The 20,311-nt window shown below is 36.1% G+C and overlaps 1 protein-coding gene across 3 annotated transcripts in view; it reads right to left on the bottom strand.

Moving 5' to 3' along the window:
* The window catches only part of PSPC1 (paraspeckle component 1), a 72,596-nt gene that overhangs the window by 7,839 nt on the left and 44,446 nt on the right, over window positions 1-20,311 (bottom strand). The window contains exon 7 of one of the 3 annotated variants that reach the window (XR_012773816.1): window positions 1,439-1,542. The exons of the other annotated variants lie outside the window; for them this stretch is intronic. The gene's annotated coding sequence lies outside the window, so the exon portion shown is untranslated. The remainder of the gene's footprint in view (window positions 1-1,438; window positions 1,543-20,311) is intronic. 3 annotated transcript variants of the gene reach the window in all.

Genomic DNA, 20,311 nt, shown 5'->3' with positions numbered 1-20,311 from the left:
ACTACCAGACTGTCTGACATACAGCACCTTACTGGGGTGACCTGAACACTAGGGAGGGGGGCAGGGCTCTGACTCTTCATCTGAAGCATGCACAAAGAGGATTTTTTCTTTGGAAAAATCCTTTACAAAGCAGTGCTACCTCAGTGAAAGATGCAACAAGGCATAGCAGGTAGTAAAAGGTAAAAAAAGGAGACAGAGCTTCTGTGGAGAGTATAATAGGATTCTGCCTGTCTTGGGTAGAAATTCTGAACTATTTCAAGTCTTGGAAATCAAAGACCACGTGGGCAATTTTTCAGTAGTAGTTATAACTCACAGTACAGTTTGAGATGCATTACTGCAGAAAGATTTCTTCTCTCATGTTGCCCTTTCCATGCTTTTTACAGAACGACAAAGGACCCCATCGTGTTTATACTTCCCATGCAATTCTCTGAAGTTTTACCACTTACTTCCCACACTTAATTTACCAGCTGACTTGGAAATCAGTAAATGGACCCCTCTAATTAGCAATCAATCATATAAACTACTACTGCAGAATCACAGAATAGTTTGGGTTGGAAGGGACCTTTGAAGGTCATCTAGTCCAACCCCCCTGCCATGGGCAGGGACATCTTTCACATGTCATTAATAAATAGCTCAATATATCTTGTTCTACAGATAGATATATAGATAGATAGATAGATAGATAGATATTTCTCTATTTACTATTAACACAACTATAGAAACAACTCTGAGTACACTTACTAGGCCAAATGAACACAGAATAGAACTGACCGAAATTCCTCTTGCTTTATCAGTAGAACTTGCACATCTCGCTTAAATACCATCAGTGTTTAAAATTATTTTTACTTAATAAAAGCAACTGATACTTTGTAATTTCAGAATTATCAAAACTACTGAACCAAGCTGCATAAATCTCCCTTTGAAACCTTCACATCTGTTAGTCCCACAGAGATGCTTCCAACACCCACGGTAGGTGACACTACATACCTATGTGTATACAAACTGAACTCTACCCCAGGTTTTAGAGAGTATGTGGCCACAGCCTTCCAGACCAAACCCTACTTGCTAATCGCAAGGACTGTTCAGAATGGGAAACTACAATGCTGATGGTACAAACTGGATTCTGAGTGCAACGTAATCAATAACATCCAGTAGCTCGGACATGGCATCATATTAATGTGGCATTATGGGGTTTGGATGTAAGACGATTACTAGCCAGATTTTGAGCTGTCTGCAAGAGGCTGTGTACATATACTTCAAGTCCTTTAAAAACATGTTACCATATGACAAGAATTATGCAAGGAATTACATTATCTGAAAGCAAGTATTAGTTGAAGTGCAGAAGCAGAATTACTCTACATCAAATCGCAAATGTGAACAAAAAGAGGGCTCCTAATTTCAGTAATTGCTGAATAAAGCCAAATATCCTAATACATACCTCGTACTAACACTTGGTTTAGGATTCCCTTTTGCATGCATAAGATAGCAGAAGGATTGTGCACAAGCCAGTCTTCATCTGCATTTTAAGATTTTAATAGTAACCTAAAAAATAAAGAGACAGTAAATAACTGCAACACTTCAAACAAACTAGAAAATACATTAGCTTCTCTTTTCAAATACCCATAAGTATAATACGGAGAAATAAACCATAATAAAACTTCACATTACCAGGAAAAAAAAAAAAATCCATTTATTCTCTACCCATTCTTACCACTTAGTTGTTACTACACAGATTTCTCTAAAGATTTTAAATTTAATTTTACTACCTCAGCAGTTAAAAAACAGCTGTTCCAAGAACATTAACGAGTTCCTAGATTTTCATGCTTCTGCTTGGAGTAGATTAAGTGCAGTTCTGCTCCAAAGAGCCTTAAGTCATTTCTCTTTGCAGGGTTTTTAAAACACACATACCAAACATAACACTGTCTTCTAGGCCTGCCAATGCATGTGGCCAAAGTGACATTTCATCCTTCTCGTATTATTGCCACTACAATAATTAGGATCCCTGCACACAACACAGTAGTTAATCAAACTTGAGAACTAACTGCTCTCACTGTAGTTGTACCAAGGGTATGGAAGCAGGAATAGTCTCCTCTCTGTTCTGCAGCCTGCTGTGGTACAGACATTCAACAGATACTTAAAAGGGGCAAAGCTATATGTGAAAATAATACAACTGAACTGAACTGGAGTAAAACATTGTCCTACTTTATAACATCTCAGAACAGAACTGCATACACATCTCATTAAAATACACTTTAATACTAAAAGCATTAGAAATTGATGCAACAGTTCAAGACACCTGTCATTTGAAAACTTCTCCAATAGATCTGCTTGCAGTTGCAGTAAGTGCAGTTGGAAGAACAAACAGCAAGACAGAGTATAATTTTATTGCTATTACATTTATTAATTCATAATTAAAATTATGAAGGCCTAAATAATAACTGAAAGCGTTAATAAAGGTATCCATCCTGAACTCTGTGTGTCTTCTTCCAGAGTCCACATGCAAAATAATTATCCAAAGTGTTTAAAATTCAACAGCTCCCTGCCCCAGTCATTCAGGCTTCAAAACAGCTCTCACCCATATGCACCCATCCCCCCTCCCCCCCCCCCCCCCCTTAAAATCACCTCTTCTCCACAAATACCTATGATTTAAAATAACATGCGAGTACTGCAATGTTTGATAGGTTTAACATAATCCATTACTCAGGCTGGGAAAGCAGACTTAGAAACATGTTGCAGAGCCAAGGAGCCCTAAAGAAAACTCTGTAGAGAGGAAGACTGCCTGAAAAGCCCCCAATTACAGCAGCACAAGGGGATGAAGAGCTCTGTATGCTCTCAGATAAAGACTTCTTAAAACAATATACCAACATCTTGAGGTCATTTGATGATCAGAAAACTTAGCACACCCTGCAAAATATTTGTTACAGAAAGAATTACTTTGAAAAGCCACACACAGGTTGCACCTTTCAGGCTAGCTTCACTTCAGGAACAGCCCCAAAAAGCAACTCAGAAGTGACATATGTGCAAATTACAACACACAACCACAAACATTTACAATAAAGGTAACATTTACCTTATTCAGGTACAGCTGAAAAATGGCTGAGGCTAGCAGCTCAGAATAAATATGATTTCAAGGTTGGCACAATTTAATGTCTAAGTCCTATTAAAAGTGCTGTTAATTCATCAATTCTCCCACTTGCTTCCTTTTCATCTCCCCCCCCCCCCGTGCAGCTTGCTATATATCAAATTTCAACAGTTCTGTTATCTATTCCATAACACAGACATTCAGCAAGATGGACACTTTGTTCCTAAAGCAGGTATGACAGAGCACAGCCCACTAACCCTTTGTAACTAGAGCTATAATTTTGCAAGTGCTAGTGTTAAAATCATTTAGCGGGCCAAATAAAATAATGGCTGTACCGATGACTGTCAGCCTCGGGGACCAGGCTGGAATTGTCATCTGGACAAATATTAGTGTCCTGGGATATTACCTCCACATGGTGAAACTAATCCAGCTCGATAAATATGTACCCATCTTAAAGGGAAGCTACAATTACAAACTGTACATCTTTCAGTCTGTATTTTAGTATTACGAAAAAACCATCATAATTAGACTTTTCTTCCTTTTTTCCCCTATCTACAAACAGCAAGGCTAAGACCTCCAAAGGCCTAACAGTCAGTCTCTCCAGTTTCTCTAACAGCCAGTGTGTATTACCTTCTCTTTCTTGGCCACCCAGATTTACTGAAGAGAAAGCAGTGAGCCAGATTCTTGGCAACTAGTAGATACTCGTGACAAAATCGTAGCCAAATAAATCTGGTATGTTTTTGAAGAAAACCCTTAAAACCAGCAAGTAAGACCATATGGTAGTGTTACAAGTTAATAATTTACCGTAACTCAAATACTTGCAAAGCGATTATATAGTCTGTGGTTGTTTTTTTTTTTAAACAGTATGTCTCTGCCTCTGCACTATTTCTTCAGGATTCTCTCTACAAGAAATTAAGAGCATTTCAACCTCTCTACCCTATATGAGAGACTTGATGATTAACAGTAATTACTTTGTTAGACCTGAACATATCCTAGCAGCTAGTGCTGGAAAAAGGGATCTGTAAGAGTGACCAGGAACACAGCAAATAGTTATTTTCAAAGTAACAGACTCTGAATTATCTTCATTCATACAATAAAGCTTTTCTTTAATTTAAAGCTTAAAGTGGGTATGGTGCCAAGCAAAATGAATCTGAACTATTCTAAAAGACTAACAGCATGATAAACATGCTTATTCTGAAGAAAACAGATGCATCACGCACGCAGAAACTGAGCAATGCTGTACATATACTGTGCCACCATCAAGGAAAATTGAGAAGCTCAGTACAACCTATCTCAAGTAACACATATTCAGCTCCCCAGAGTACTCCCCACTACTGTCTTTCCAATACAGAATTGCTATGTGAGACAAGCTCCAAGCTGCCACAGCAGCATACCAAGCAAAAACAGCCATGACAACCTACAATGCTGAAGGATGTTTACATTTACCTTGCACACTGGTGCTGTGCAGCTTCACTGGCTTGACTGACAGAACAGGTTGGGTTTTTGTTGGGGTTTTTTTTGCCCCCTTTTTTTTTTTTTTAAATTAACAGATTTTTTGGTGGCTACTGTAACAAGAGCTTCCGCCCCTGTATTTCCCTCCACTTCCCCCTTTATTTTATGTCTACTTTAAAAATTACCTAGCAACACAGAACAGTAGCATGGGTAAATTTTGACTTCCACTGAAGTGGACCATACAACATTTTGCACCAGCAGGCACAGGTATCATTTTGAGAGTAGCAAAGCCACTATCCATCACACAGAAAGGAAGAACTCCAGTGCCAAGCTGTTCTCAGGAAAACACACAGTTCCTTGTGGCCATTTATTTGGGGTTTCCAAAGGGAACCCGAGATGATCTGCAGAGCTGTGTTCATGTTTGCATTTGTTCAGGTTTACCTATCAAAAGGTAACAGACAACAATGTTGGCTGCTGATGTACTAACAGAAGATACAGTGCCAGACATTTTAAATCTTTTCCTTCCCCTTCTTCTCTTAGTTTTTACTCAAGTCTGGCCAAACCTGCTCACCTCAATCATGACTAGCCTCTGCTGAGGACAAAAGCACACATTTGCAACAATAAAACCATCTGAGAGAAAATTGTCACCTGGGCATCACTGCATGGCTGCCAGCGATTACAGGAGACAAAGTGCAACATAATCTTTCCCAATCTTACATTCCCCGAATTCTCTCAAGAGCATATACTTGCAGACAGCTAGAAGCAAATAAGCATTTAAGGGGAAAAGTGAACATTACCATATTAAGGCTCAAAAGGAAAATTAAGTTCCTAGAAGCACAAGGGCAAATACTACTTGAACTGAGCCAGCAAGGCATTCAATTTCCTTGACAAGACTATTTAAAACATTTTACATCTATTTCACAATTTTCAATTTAAAAAATATAGGTTATCTGAAGTTAGCATTTTATACAGAATGAGGAATGTGAGTGTAGTAATATTCCTCCTCTAGAATCAGATTTCAAAAAAGAAAAAACAGTGGCAGCTACTAGTTACTAGGTAATAAACCAGTATCAGTGACAATACTACCATCAAGGGACATATTTTTCTGTTTTGCCTGGATTGCAAAACTTCACTCATACCGAAATTAAACTATTTCTTCAGTATTTGGGGAATGATGATCATGTCTGAAAATACTTAAACAGAAAGGACAAAGATTGATCTGTGCAGCTTAAGCAAGGTCTGAATTTGAAGACACTGAAATTTTTAAGTACTTTGTAAATTTAATAAAAATTGTTCATTTGCGAGTCATTATATTCCTACATGTAAGACCACGCATTTAATACAAAAGGAGGATCCATTTTTTTGGTAAAAAAGATTCCCCACAATTTCAAAGAAGTTTGGATTTGATCAGCAGAAGGGAATGAAGTCTTTAAATTCCTAACATCACTCAGGCTTTTATTGCACCATACAATTAAAGTGTTATATTTTAATATGTATTTTATGTATAAATATATTTTTGCAAAATTTTGTGAACTGTGAGGCTGTAGTCATACAAAGTCATTAAAATAATCCTATATGAAACAGCAATTCAATCCCGTATTTTTGAATACACCCCCCTCCCTTATATTGCTCACTAACACGCCCATGTCAAGCTGAGGAATCTGCAGCGCCAGAATAGCTGGCTAATCAGCTATTCATTCTACATATGGCAGAAATTATCCATTCTACATATGGCAGAAATGTCTTCAGATGTTCAGATTTCTACTTCAACGATTGTGTTCATGCTGAGCAGCTTGGAAAAACATCCAAGTAACAGTATAATTTTCTCCATTCTGAACTCACATGCCCTGTTTACACGGATGCAAAGTTCCTAAGCATTTTGTGATACTTTACCTTATCATGAACAGCTAAGAAGTACAGAACTGTTGAAGGAGCAAGGGAATAACCTTTAACCCTCATCATCTCTTTCACCTAGAAATAATGATGTATAGATGTGACTTCACCAATTAACAAAGAAAACTTAAGAAACCTGACAGATCAAAAGCATCTGAAACAGTTGCATCACTCAGCATTGGAAGCTACAGTTAAAATTTCATGAGCTTGTTTATGTCAGGTTCTAGAAATTCTGAGTGAGTTCACTTATCACAGAAACTTTCAGCTTGTTTACATACAGAGTTTGAAACAAACTTAGAAAAGTCTGCTGTAAACTAGATATAGTTAAACCAGCACAGCTAGCACAGAGTTAAGTAGTATTAGTATTGCTCTACTACTTTAACAGAAGTCAGGGTATCATTGTGCTACACACTGTACAAACAAGTTTACAATTATGCAATCTGAAATGAGAGAACCACTAAGAAAATTTTAGAGACATTTAAATATGCATAGTTTTAATATCAATTTAGTTTGATTTCAACATAACTTTTAAATTGTTTTAAAGTAGCAAAAATGTATAGGCAAAGCCTAAGAGACAGTTTTCTCAGACTTTAGTTTTAAGACTACAGGAAATCAGCATAAACTTTGTATTATAGAAAAATACTTATAGTTGAGATATGATGATCTCACTAGCTTGAGGATATTCTGGATCTTCCAAAAACTAGGGGGGAATCTAGTTTCAAGGGAAACTTCCTAGACTGTGCATAACCCAATTGTCTCTAATTTAAAAAAACAGCATTCCCAAGGAACTGTGAAACTCACTGATACACAGTGCATTTAATTCCGAAGTGTCAGCAATGCTGCTCTTGCACAACTTCACACAACACTCCCCATTCCCTCCTGTAGGATTCCTTACCTGTCATTTTTGCAGCAGGTGCCAAGTTAGGCCAGTGTCCTAACCTCTTCTTCCAAAGTAATGACAGCAGAATTTATTATCTTTGTGGGGCTAAAATCTCTGAAGCCATAAGACTGTGCTGGGGGAAAGGGCAGGGCAAGCTGTGGTCGCACCGTCCTTATAAGGTTCATTCAAAGAGCTTTCATCTTTGAAGTGCTTCATTTGAAAATGTAAATTTTAACAATACTAAGCAATATATACATCTATATTGAAATGAAACCTAGTAAGGAAGCATTCAAATACCTAAGCATGTAATAGGTTTTTAATGTTAATTCATATAAAGTTCAATAAAGTCAAAGCTTTATTTAGATGACAGAATCACAGAAGGATTAATGTTGGAAGGGACCTCTAGAGATCATCTGGTCCAACCCCCCTGCTCAAGCAGGGCCACCTAGAGCTGGCTGCCCAGGACCACGTCCAGACGGCTTCTGAGTATCTCCAAAGGTGGGAGACTCCACAACCTCCCTGGGCAACCTGTGCCAGTGCTCAGCCACCCTCACAGTAAAATGTGTTTCCTGATGTTCAGAGGGAACCTCCCATGTTTCAGTCTGTGCCCATTGCCTCTGGTCCTGTCAAAAGATTTGGTAATTCATTGTGCAGTTAAGGAATTTCCTTCCTATGCTAACTGCTGGGTGGCAATTTTTATCTCTGATTACTTCATAACAAATACAGAACACCAACTTCTAGCTTCCACTATAATAAAGCCGTATTTGATAGAAAACAAGAAAATCTTACATTAGATTTGAAATACATAGGAAATGGAATCCGTATTTCAAGACAAAGACAAGAGAACAGCATTAACAGGGTATCCTGCAAATGTTTTATCACATATTGGTCCACTGACATAAAGACTTACCTGTTTATGAAAAAAACACAAAGCAATGTTGAATAAAGGTACCATTTCTCATAAAAACTTGTGTTTTGTAGAGATTAAGGTATTCACAGATGTTTCAATATGACAGAACTAGTCCTTGCAACAAACCAAGCCTCCACTTGCCCAGTCTAAGCAGATTACTATTCAGACCTGGGCTAAAGGTTGTGCATAACACCACCAAGGAACCTATGAAAATTTTTAAGGCAGAATATGCAGTGAAAACCACATAAAACTGAAAAGCAGAGATTCTCCACTTGCTACCGTTGTACAAGCTTCATTGTCTGGCAAGCTGGGACTCAGACTTGGCTTTTTGTCCTTTACTTGCACAACTGGACATATTGCTGATGCTGCACTAAGTAAGATTTATCTCAACCTTCTATTACCATTTTACTTTCCTGATTTTAGTAGGAGTGGCTACTACCTGTAAGATAAAGTTATTGTTCCTACCCAAAGCGAAATGGCTTTCTAAGTGACTATCAAACATTAAAAAAAAGGCATTAAGCCTCAGCTCTCATATACATAGAGCTAAGGAAGCACCTGCTAACATGTAATGAAGAGGACTGAAAAGCACGGTATTAGGAATAATTGCAACTTTGAATAACAGATTTAACTATCAGGCATCTCAGTGTATGTTAGGAATACTATTAAAATTAACCCTTCCACCATCTACCCCCCCTTAAAAGACACTCCAGTTGGCTACAACTTACTTCTATTGAGAACAACAAAATACAAAGGCCTTCATGATGAAACCATGTTTGCACAGGACTAAGCCAAGACCACACGGTAAGAAATAGGGAACTTCCTTTTGTTACCATCTTATATACAAAGGCAGTCAGTTGGCATCATATTCAAGCCTAAAACATTTCAAATCGAAGAGGCTGACTGTTGACACTATTTTTTTGTCATGGTTCATTCAGATTTCAAGATGCAAGCTCATACTATAATTCTCACATTAAAAATACACATTTAAAAATAAGTTATCAAAATTATGTCAGGTGACAAATTTGTAAATATCAACACATTAATGAGAAAACTGTTATGAGCACAGACTAGAACATAAAAGTTACTTCAGTTACCTGTTTGTGACTTTCGATGTACACAAGGAAAAAACGTCCATTCTAACACACTACAAACACTATTTGCTATGTCTTGAAAAAGACACTTCATGTAAGCAAGCAGCAGTTTCTCTAATGAGGTCCAGATTTCAAACTGAAGTTCTGCATACTGATGCATCAATTTCTTTGAAAGGTTAACAGAACATTTACCTGTTATCAAATTCTTCCACTACTTTTTATGGACCATCTTCGAAGAGCTCACAGTTTACTTTCCTATTCTGCTCAACCTTGTTCTTGCCTTCTCGTAACTTTATTTCCACCTTATTTAAAAACCTATTTTAGTCAACTTTCATTCTGAGCTCTGCGAAAATCTTGCATGTGATTGCTGAGTATGGGTATAAATGGGTATAAATATACCCTCTGACAGGGTATATTTATGCATAAATTTTGAGTGATTCTCATTTACACCACACTGTGTAAACTAAAATAAATGCAGATATCCAAGTAGTTTAAAGATGAACCTCAGCACCTGGAGGTAGAACCAGGTCTTTGCATCTTGATTACAAACTTAGGGAATCAGACTGAAATAATCATCCAACAGATTCATATCAAAGCAATTTGTGTTGTTGACAGCACAAGTGTAACCTGTTTGTATTTTTTGAAAATTTGTATATAATATTTATTAAGTCTCTACTCAAGCTTGCTCAGATCAATACCTCATTGAGAATAGCACATTTATAATTCATGAAAGGTAACATTTGGAAGTGCACTGCAATGACTGAAAAGATGTAAAGACGACTGTAGCTGGCAAGAGCAAATGCTGATGTAAGTGCTCTGTGGCTATACCACCCTCAACCCCCAACTGCATTCGCTGCCACCGTGTGACCAATATTTGCTAAGCAGAAGAGATGAAGACTTTGAAAAGCATCCTTGTAGCCATAAAGGAACTTCATTAACTGAGGCAGGTGAAGCAACTGTTGAAACAATCGAAGGCACTACCGTATTCCTGGGAATATGAACAGTATACACTTCCAAGTCCTGGGAAGGCAATGACAGTCATGTAGCTGTACGTGTAGCCAATCAGCAGACAAGCTACCTCAGGTGCTGACTGTTCAAGCACTCAGATTTATCACTGTGGCAAGATAATTATGCTCTTCGTAAACTTAAATCCTGATAAGTCTTACTCTTGTTTTGTCATGATCAAGGCAAAGATGACATTTTCCTGCAAAAACAGCAGGACCAGATTTGGGCAGCATTTGTTTTTAAGCAGGAGCTCTCTAAACTCATGACAGAAGTCCTCTATGGGAAGCATCAGTACATTGTTATACATATTTGAACTTCAGTCCTCTCCCAACACAATTTTGTCTTGTATATTTAGCTTCCCCTGCATGTCATTAATAAAGTTCCAACTCCGCTCCTTTAAGGTTATGAAGAGAAAAACTAAAAATATGATAAAATACAGCCAATTTCCCAATCACATTACTCTTCTCCATATCTTAATGAAACACAGGCTTTCAGACTTATTTTGTCCATTAAAGCATGTATTTTATTTGCATGTTTACATTGAACTAGTTTCAGTTATAGCAGAATGCTGAAACAACATTTAAGAATTTTAGGTGAAGTTTATCAAGAGTCATATTTGGGGGTTTTAATTCTGTGGTAGCTTCCAAATTTTTAGAAGAAAAACTGAAAGATGAGGTCAAACCACACCTTCATGCTTTTCCACATTACTATCTCGCCCATCTGTAAATCCATGAAGACCACTTATCTACTTTTACTTTTCCATATTAGTATTTCCACACACCTATGAGTCAAGGAAGAGTACCTATCTATTTTTTTTTAAGTTCTCATGTATTCTGTCAATTATTGTGTACTGATTTACACAAAAGAGAAACTTTAAAATTAAATTAATCCAGAATGAAGTCTTTTTTTTTCCTCCTCAGAACAGCCATAAATCCTTTTCAATGACACAACAGGTTAAGAATGCATACATGATACTCATATATTAACAAAACACATATGGACAGGTATGTAATGACTTGCCAAATCATGTAAAGAACTGTTTTTACTGTGCATCTGACATCTGATTCTTTCCTTTAATCCATTTCCATCAAGTTTAGTATTACAACGCCCAAATAAAGTTTTATACAGCTCACATCTTCCACATCACCAGGAAAAGTTAAAAGCCTTTCACAATAAAAGAAAACCTGGAATACAGAATAGGAAACAAAGTCCTAAATGGAATGGATAAGGATACCCAGAGCAGGCCAGTGACCATCTTCAAAGATTAATGTTTTGGCCCAATCCTATAGTGAGTATGTCACATTACGTCCTCACATCACTTCTAAAGCTTTGCAGAAGCCTGCAGAATTTTCACCGTAATACTAATGGAAGGTTAGGATTGAGTCACAGTGTCCTCAATGTCAGACCAGTGAGAGATTCAGAGCTCAAATACTTCATAAATATATTAAGACCTGTAGTAAAACAAAGTTTTCCCACCTTCTTTAAAGATACACCGTTCAGCTTCCTCAACACTGGGCAGTTTTGAAGATACCAGATTTTTAAACAATTCTGATTTTTTTTTTTAACAATAATATGAAGAAGATTCTACATTACCAGTTTTCCCACCTGAGGCCTCAAGAATTAAGCAACATAAAATAATCAATCCCTTACCCTTCCCCAAACATCTAGATGAACACTTTCAAACCTGTGAGTACTTCTGTGACTACTACAGCAATAAAGCAGAAACACAGATGTAGTATCAAGGTTCTGGGCATAGGGTTTTAAAATCAGTATTTATTTCCCAAAAATATCAGGCACCTGGGAAATTCAGGTTTATGGTTAACTGAAAGAAGAAAAAGATATGTGAAAGAATTCATTTCAAAGGTAGTAAGAATAATGCTCAAGATCAGCTTTTATCCAACTAGGCTCAAAGGCACAACATATTATCAGTCTTCAGTAACTACCATCACTTGAATTATCCTATTTCTGATATTCATACTACATGCCATCATCTCCAGTAAAGCACATGTGCCTAATCTAACCAACTCTGTTTTAAGATGGTAACAATGATTTAATACTTGTAACTGGGTAAAATAAGGCAAATTATATTTCTTTTTAAGTCTTTATAACAGTTTAGCACAATGGTTCCAATTTAAAGAGTAAAAAAATGCATGCCCAGAAACATAATGCAACTCAAAGCAAGAGCATGATTGTACACAGATTTGTACTTTCCCCTACCCCCCAGTGGACTGGCTTACTCTCACTCCATACAATTTTAAAAATTTCATTTTAAAAATGATGAAACTCAAACTAATTTTTTTTTAATGTTTAATACAACTTGGAGAGTTTACTATCCAGAGCAAACATCAAGTAATTTGTGATTAATTTACTGTCTTGTACACATGCTTGTGATTAAAACCAGATTATCTATGGAAACTAAACTCAGATTTTTTTTTTTATCTTTAACATTAATACTGAAGTGAGCCATAAGCAGGAAAAAATCTACATGTAATCATGCATGAAAGTATACCAAGTGATTTTATTCTCCTGAGCCAGCTGTCATTTTAGAAGCAGTTAAGAGGCATCCAGGACTTCTGTTTACTTTCCTAATAAACACGTTTTCATGACTTGCTACTTTTTCCCCATATGCAATAGAAAAAGTATATTTTGCACAAAACATGCAGAGTGAACACAAAACAGAAAGCAAGCTTAGCAATGAAAAACCCTCCTAAACAAGCTACATACTAAACAAATGCTCTAGTACTCCCCTTCTACAGACATTTGCATTCAGCAGTGTGAATAAAATATGAAACTGTACACAACTGTGATGCAAGAATGATGCTGAACATGCATTAAGTGATATTACAAAAACTACACAAAGCATAACACGTCAATGATAAACTGGCACATATACCAAAATGCTTCTAAAAGCATAGCCATCCCAACTGCCAAGTTGACACTTTTAAACCAATAATTCAATATACGACAATTATTTCATACATTTTCTTTCAAAACTCTGAACATTCAGTTTTTGAAATGTCCTAATTACATTCTTCACACAAAGGCAGAAACTTTATTTGTATTATTTGGCACAGCTCTGGTTCTGAAAACGTCAGATGTGGAACTGCTACTGATACAAAGCTGGAAGTTCTAGAAGCACAATGTTCCACATTGGAACAAAACTGAAGATGAACTACTGTTTCATTATTAAAGCTTTCCTTCTGTGCCTTCTGGAAAAGGCTTTTGATTTGAAGTTGATTAAAACTGGAGCTGCAGCTTACCTTTCACATGCTCTGTCCCTTAAAAGTGGAACATAATATATGGAACAATGCAGTGCTACTGTATCAAAGAACGAAGAACGTTAGCATTTTAAAAGACAGTATCGCCCATCTTTGTAATTGCAGTTTACATATTTTCTTCCAAGAAAAAGTACATGTGAATAGTCTTGCTTCTCTAAAACAATTGTGTATATCATCTTTGATGGAGAAATCATGAAGAACACTATTTTCCATAATTTAATGGCTTGCATGTAACCTTCTTGGCAACTGCAGAAAGTGAACAGACAGATCAAGCTCACATATAATTTGGCTCAACTTTTTAGTGTATATATTTTTTTCTTCATTACTTCAAATACTTGCCCTCTTGGGCCAGCTATCACTAAGAATGTAAAATATAACCATGCTATTCAGACATCTAAAGCCCTCAACATAATTCTTATTTGTTCTAAGCTATGTATTTCTTAGAAGTACTGAAAAGTCATCCAAACTCACTTAATGAGAACACATGTAAAACTACATTTTTTTATGTGGCACGTAGATACAGCACAAACTAACCTATGTCCGCACAGTTATGCAGAGTCTTGCTCTACTGCCCACTCCTTGCTGTTCTTTCCTTCCATACCAAAATGAGCAGAATCGATAATCTTCACTGGGTTTCTTTTACCCTGCTCACTGCATGGGCACAGAAATGCAAGGGTGGCACAAAGCAGACAGGAAGCAAGACCAAGCAGCAAGGAGGGCAAAGGGCTATTCGTATCTGCAGCAACGCATGTACTGAATCATTATTTTAAACATGCACATAAAGATTTCAAATTTCCCATTAGCATACAAATATTTAAAACATTTGTAAGCTGCTTGAAAGACCACTTCCAGCCGGCAGTTCAAACACTGCATTCTACAGTACTGCGATAGCTGGTTTATGCAAGGTTTTTTCCTGCAATTTTACACTAGATAAAAATACTTAAAGCTTATTAACAGCACTGCAGAATGAATCCTTTTACAGCACATAATGAACAGTAATGGAGGTTTTAAAAAAAGAAACACATTAAAATGCCCAAAACACCAAGAGCAAACAGCTGCAAAAAGAATTACAATAAATCCTTGTGGTTTTTACGTATTTTTAGATTTATTACCTTTCCTCTTCCAACTTGCTTAAGTATATGTGGTTTTCCACCTTGCTTAAATATATGTGGTTATTTAGAGGGAAAACCTGTTTTGCCTGGGGGGAGTTAGGCACTGGGGTTTTTGGGTTGGGTTTTGCGGGGGGGGGAGTGTTTTGTTTTGGTGGGGTTTTTTCTTTCAAGTATTCACTGTGAATAAAATTGCCTTCCCTTTCACATAAATGAAAAATTGATTACAGTGAAATTAAGGCAAACACGTAATGAAAATACCTTAATCCTATCCCATAATTACTAATAAATATTCACTATTTTATTTTCCTTTACACCATCTTCTGTTTGGTGCTTCTCTGGCTATGACACACAGGTGTTAAGACTGGATTCTCACCCGTTTGATGAGAGGCTAACAATCTTAAAATCAGGTGTTTCATACTTACGACAACGAGGTGTGTACGCTGTATACAGTTGCTATATTCAGCCACAAAAATCAAGTCCTACAGAACAATTTCATAACAACAACATAGAAGAAACATATCCAACTGCAGTGAACCCCACCTTATGGCCCATGAATATTAAATACTTTTAGAACATTAATTCATTTCATTTTTTCTGATATTCCTTGGCCATCTGCACAATACTAAACTCCAAGTTTAAAAAATCCAAGATATTAATGTAACTGGTATTTCCATCTTATCCATTAAAAATTAGTTAGTTTGTGGTTTTCATGTATAACAAGCTTTAAAGTTATTTTTGTGAGTCTGCTGTAGATAGGAAATTAAACCACATTTATCCCATTTTTATTATGTTACTTTATTCCCCCTCCCCCGTCTACTTCCAATTTACATACAGGACCCTTCACACTTATTCCTGTTCAAGGTTCTATGCAAATTTTTTTACTGAAAAATTAAAGGCAAGAACAATATCTTTATTCTCACTGCACTTCTTTCAAGTCAAGCACTTAACGTCCCACATACAGTTAGCATGTAAATTGAATCAAATTATACAGCTATGCTTTACTCTACAGAAATTAAGACATAAAAGCACACTAGTAAGACTAGGAACAATAGAAGCTCTAGACAAAGCATTTACCAAAACAAATGGAAAAACCTTATCAACACGTGTATGCAGTAACACAGTTAAGTTCCTTTTGAATCTCATACCTCTTATTGTGAGCATTTTGTCCTCTATTCAAGGGACTACATACAAATCAGTAAGTTTTTACTCACATTTACAATTTTTTTTTTCTTTTAATGTGATTTGGGTATAAAATAATCATTACATGAAAGCAGTTTTTTAAAATGGTTTTACCTATAAGTATGCTATGCTTATCTTTGAACTTAAAAATTTCTGAATAGTTTCTTCAATGAGGAAAAAATGGTTGCTGTTCTAAACTGCTTTTCTGAAGAAACCCACCTCTTACTGCTTTGAGAAGTCAGGCTGAGGTCATTAACATGAATACCTCCACATTTCAATTATATAAATTTTCATAGTAGCTTAAGGAAGTTCAAGATGGAAAAGACCTATTAAATCTATCCCACTGAAAACGAACACATTGAGCACTTGTTTCCATGCATTTAAAATCATCAAAAGTATTGTTTTCATGAAAATTTAATGTTCAAGTTTATTCTACAACTTACATTTTAGACATAGATAACTTATTTTTGATAAACTTCAGTATTTCATGGATTACTGTGAAAACAAACCTGAAATGCTTACAGCTATGATGTTTAAAATATTTTATGGGGAAAAACCCAAAACTATTAATAAAACAGATTTCTTCATAACAGCAAAACACCAAATTGGTGACACCACCTAAGATTAAGTATATTTTACAGTATATCCCAAAAAGCCAATCCAATAGGAAAAATTATACCTGACATTAAGTATTGCAAGTTTTTAGTCAATCCTTCTATTGTTACTAAGTTCTCATATCATTGAATGGATTTTTAAGAAAGCAAATGCTTTTGGGATAATACAGTCCAACGTTTGCCACTAACCTAGCACTGAATAGCCAATAACCTAAAGGAGTAATGTCCAACCTCTATTTTCCATAGGCCACACTCCCTCCCTCCTCACTATTCAAGAATCAGGGCAGTTCGGACCGATATTCCCTCAAGCTAGAAGTAAGCTAACAGCCCAAGGAAAGCACCAAATCCCAAGATGGTTCTGCATCTTAATGACAGCACAGTGCCCAAATTAATAAATTCAGGGCTCCTGAGAAGACAATGAAATTCCATTTGAAATATGTATGCTCTCAAGTCCCCCAAGCACAAGCTAACAAGAGATGCTGAACGCAGACTCTGTAAAACCACCTATGGATATGCACCACTTCAAGTCTCAGGAATGGGACTGAGAATCCATTCACATTTGTAGTCCAATGTAAATTGACCCCATCAGTTGCTACCCAGCCTTCCCTGCCATTATAATAGTTCAATTACAGCCTGACTTATCTTCACTGAGAAGGGAAGAATTATGATCCAACTTGTTATACAAAGAATTATATATTAAGAAGTATGCCAAAAAAATTAGTTTCCACAACATGCTTAAGTAAAGTGAGCTTCATGCCATCAGAGGACACCACTTACTTGCTGAACATCTCACCTCAAAGCATATTCTCCCTTCAAAAGGCCTAAGGGGTTTTGGTTTTCACTTGAGAATCTTCCTTTAGATTGGTTATTTCAACATTTTTGAGCCAAGTTATCTCAAGGCTGACTGTGACTGCTTAACAAACAGTACTTCATAAAAGGCAATGCATTTGTATTTAGTACTTTTCAAAAGAATTTATAATTACAGATTATTCTATTTTTCAAGTTAAAAAAAATCTGAAATCAAAAGTGGAAATGGGGACAAATTAGTTTGGTATAACATTTTAAAATGTGACAGTATACTTTAGATCAGAAAGCTGCTCAAAGAATGCACACTACAAAATCCTATTGGATTATGGTTAAAATTAAATTAATGTAACATTTAGTTCATATTATCTTCTTGCCATCTGTTTTGACTTTTTGTTCTAATAAGAGTCTCCAGTTTATGGTATCTTTATGTCCAATTGGATAAAATAGATGTGGACAGTAAATAAAACAACTTAAGGTCAGGAATTTTCTTTCTAGGTAATCCATAGTAATTTGTATTTGTCTTCAGAAATAAATAGTTAAGTATATTTGAATTGCCACCAAGTTTCCCAAGATATCAATGTGCTTTATCTAATGAGCACACTGGACAGAACTACAAAGACATTAACTCACAACCAAAATGAATTTTATTTTTTTAAGTGCCCAATAGCTCCCCTTCAAATGACTGAGATGATAAATGCTAACGCAGTTAGACAAGCTGGATTCCGGTGGTGTTGTGTTTTGTTTTACTTAAATGAAATAGTAAAGCTTTGCTATCTTTCAGTATTAAAACTGTATCTCATGTGAAAATAAAGCAGTTCAGACTGGAATTTCAGAAATAATGTAAAAACTCAGTAAGTACAACCAAAAGCAAGTGCATTGTAGTTGTCAATTTCATATCTTTTCCAAGCTTATTTGTGTTACCACAGCATATAGCAGAACAAGTCAGGACTTCACTGTGCTTTCTAGTCAAACAGACCAAAGACAGTTAAAAACTTAAGTACATGTGTACACAGGAAAAAATGATAAACTGATAGGCCAGATGAGGAACAAGAAAAATTAATCACTTCCAGCACATGGGCAGTACCTTCAAGCAAAAACGCTGCTTGACCACATCTGCATACCATTTTTAGGAAACAAATTGGGACCATTCCTTTTCTAACAAAATTATGTGTTTATCATATAGCTAGACTCAGTTACTACCACATATGGCAAAATGAAAATCATTGGCTTTACAGTTGAGCTGTATACAAGCAACATGGCCAGGCAGACCTAAGAAAGCTTTTATTAAGAGCAGAATTTGGCAGCCTGTCATGAGCTACAAAAGAAATTCTTCATTAAATCTTTGAAGCGTGCCCAAATTCAACATTTCAGTATTTATTTTTTAGGACTTAAAGGTTTGGTTCATCGATATTTAAAAAGAGATTAGATGATTTTCTGCAATAAGGACAGCAGACAAATCCACTGCTACCATGCAGCAGAGCCATCCAAGAGAGTTTTACAGGAAGGGTAGCTTACAACTGTGGAACGAAAAATCACTAATATTAATTAAAATCTACAATAACTTTCATAACATACATACCTCTGCTTGCTAGCAAAAATGCAGTGCAACAAACATGCACTTAAAATAGCATGAGGCTGGTAAGGAAAGAATGAACCACTTTTTGCAGATTTGGTATGTTTAATGTACTTCTGAAACATACTCGGATACTACAAGGATGAGGGTGTATATATCTAAATGAATATACAGGAGTTAGCCAAAAGGCCCGAATGACATAGCCTTTTCCTTTGAAAACCTGAACAGACCTCTTGAATCTAGTTCAAGTTATATTTAAAACATGTTCCCCTTACAGCTTTACAGTTTAGAATTACCAACTCACACCAGTACTTTCTCAATCCCCATAAAAAAATGCCATGTACAAGGGCAGAAAAGATGAGACAAGTAATCTAATATTTAGACACCTTACTAGACACTGATGTAAACTGCATTTTCAACTGAATGCAGTACACCGAAGCGGAGAGCTTAAATAATTGCTATATGCAAACACTAGTTTACACCTAGTGAAAAAGTAGCAATTTTCCCAAATGTTGAGTTAAATAGTGAGCTAAGTAAAACCAGTTGCAGGGAGGTTTTTTTGGAAGAATGAGTGCTGAAACATGATACATATATCAAGTAGGGGAAAGAGTATTTCAGACTTTAAACCTAACTCACTATTGCATTACAAACTATCAAGTGTGGCATGTATCTCAAGTCAAGCAAAAAAGGGCAACATTAAAGACAGTCTAGAGGAAAATGCTTAGTAGTTACAGATGTCACAAGTGAGGACCTACAGGTGTGATAACTCCTGAACTGTATTAAAACATTCTCTACCTTAAGCCATATAACACTGGCAATTTAATTAACAGTGTACTTCCAAAATGCCAGCAATGCCGCAATTTTCCTGTTACCCATTTGCCCACAGTTCAATTCACCAAGACCATCATTGCTATATTAAGTAACACATACACACTCTCTCTGCTGCTTGCAGCCCATGCTTGAAGCTACATACATAGCATTTCGATACAATTAGGGCACCATGTTATCTCAAATCAGTTTTTAATCAATTTAGTATCACTATTCATGCAGATAAATTTTAGTAATTTCTATTTCTGAAAATGTGAGTGAACTGATAAAAACATAACACTAATATTTTACAACTATTTTGCACACGAAAAAAGCAATAGTAACCAAAAATACCCCTACTTTCTTGCCATTACAGGAATAGAACCAATAGGTCTTTTCCATCATCTTCCATGACTGATAAAATCTGAATCATAGTAAGCTTCCTAATAGCTTTATCATCAGTTTTATCTTAGGAGTCAATCAGCAAATCTAGCCTGAGTCATGTTGGAAATGGGTGTTTTTCAAATTCATCATTCTGTAAAACATTTATCAAGAATACTCATGTGCAGTCCTTCTAAATGCATATTACTCTAAGTGAACAATTATTTTTAACTGGAAAACATATATC

This window comes from Mycteria americana, chromosome 1 (assembly GCF_035582795.1).
Source record: "Mycteria americana isolate JAX WOST 10 ecotype Jacksonville Zoo and Gardens chromosome 1, USCA_MyAme_1.0, whole genome shotgun sequence".
Lineage (NCBI taxonomy): Eukaryota > Metazoa > Chordata > Aves > Ciconiiformes > Ciconiidae > Mycteria > Mycteria americana.
This window is presented reverse-complemented; position numbering and strand designations above follow the sequence as displayed.